A 1,621-nucleotide genomic window follows, 5' to 3' on the forward strand; every position below is an offset into this window, starting at 1 on the left:
CTCGGGAAACATGGAAGTCTGCTGTCGGTTAATACCCTGCACAGATCACTACGTGGAGCTCACAGAGGTTCACCAGGCTGGGGATTTGTCTTCCACAGTGTGCTCTTCCCAGTCACCAAGTGACCAAGCCACATGAACTACGGACTAAATCAAGATATGCACAGGGTGTTAAACATATACCAAGGGAGCAGTTAACTTGAATACAAGGTCAAAAATCAGCAACAAGTTCTACAGTCCAGTGCTGATATCAGATACAAGCTTCAAGGACACATTTCCTTTTAAAGGCTTATTCCAATTTCATGAGGCTAGCATGAGGTATGCACATTTGCCAGGGCAAATCTATGCTTCAGAATCAACTCATACAGCAGATACCTGGCACCTGCTTAGTCCATCTAGAAGCATTTGCAGTGGACGATGGAGAGACCCCGACTCATCGTACTGCTGCTTGCTGATACACACCTGCTGGAAGGTGGACAGTGAGGCCAGGATGGAGCCTCCAATACAAACTGAGTACTTGTGCTCAGGGGGAGCAATGATCTTAATATTTATTGTGCTGGGTGCCTCCATCAGGCAGCTCATAACTCTTCTCCAAGGAGAAAGATGATGCAGCAGTAGCCATTTCTTGCTCAAAATCCAGAGCAACATAGCACAGCTTCTCCTTTATGTCACGAACAATTTCCCTCTCAGCAGTGGTGGTAAAGTTATAGCCCCGTTCACTCAGGATCTTCATGAAGTTGTCTGTCAGGTACCGGCCAGCCAGGTCCAAATGCAAGATGGTGTGGGGAAGGACACTGTGTATGTGACCCTGTCACCAGAGTCCATGACAATGTCAGTGGTGTGCCCAGAGGCATACAAGGACAGCACCGCCTGAATGGCTTCGTAATGGCTGGGGTATTGAAGGTTTCAAACATTATCTGCATCATCTTCTGTTAGCTTTGGGGCTCAGGGCGCCCTAAGTCAGAAGCACTGAGTGCTCTTCAGTGGCCACACGCAGCTCATGGTAGAAGATGTGGTGCCAGATCTTCACCATGTCAGTTGGTGACAATGCTGTGCTCAATAGATTACTTCAAGGTCATGCTACCCCTCTTGCTCTGGGCCTCATCACCCACATAGGAGTCTTACTGGTCCATGACCACCATGATGCCCTGGTGTCAGGGGTGCCCTTCTTGGAAGGGAATCCAGCCCTAGGGACGTCGTTGCCAGCAAAGCCAACTTTGCTCATGCTGTAGTCACTGTCAATGACGAGTACAGCGATTTCTTCTTCCATTGTGATCCACGAAGGATAGGGCTACAGAGCAGCGAAAAGAAGCACAGTGTAAGTCGGCAGCACAGTGTCTGCCTTCACTTTTTGTATAATCCTGAACAAATAAAAACCTAGGATCTTTTTCTGATATATTTCCTAAATTTATGCTGTCATATAATAGGCTTATAATGGAGGAAAGCAGGAAGTGATATCAATAATCTAGTCTGATGAGACCACTGTCCATGAAGGAATAACCAGACCAAGCAAGGTTGAATGAATCAATAGTAACATTTAATTCATACTTTCCTACAATGAAGAATTAATTTCTACTGCATAGGAGATTAATATGAAGTAACTGGAACCAATGGGATGAAAAAA

General features: G+C 46.0%; 1 pseudogene; it reads right to left on the bottom strand.

Annotated features, from left to right (window-relative positions):
* Nucleotides 1-392: 392 nt before the first annotated feature.
* On the bottom strand, nt 393-1,267 carry LOC110329548 (annotated as a pseudogene).
* Between the last annotated feature and the right edge of the window lie 354 nt (nt 1,268-1,621).

Source organism: Mus pahari, chromosome 1 (genome assembly GCF_900095145.1).
Source record: "Mus pahari chromosome 1, PAHARI_EIJ_v1.1, whole genome shotgun sequence".
In the NCBI taxonomy this organism is placed as follows: domain Eukaryota; kingdom Metazoa; phylum Chordata; class Mammalia; order Rodentia; family Muridae; genus Mus; species Mus pahari.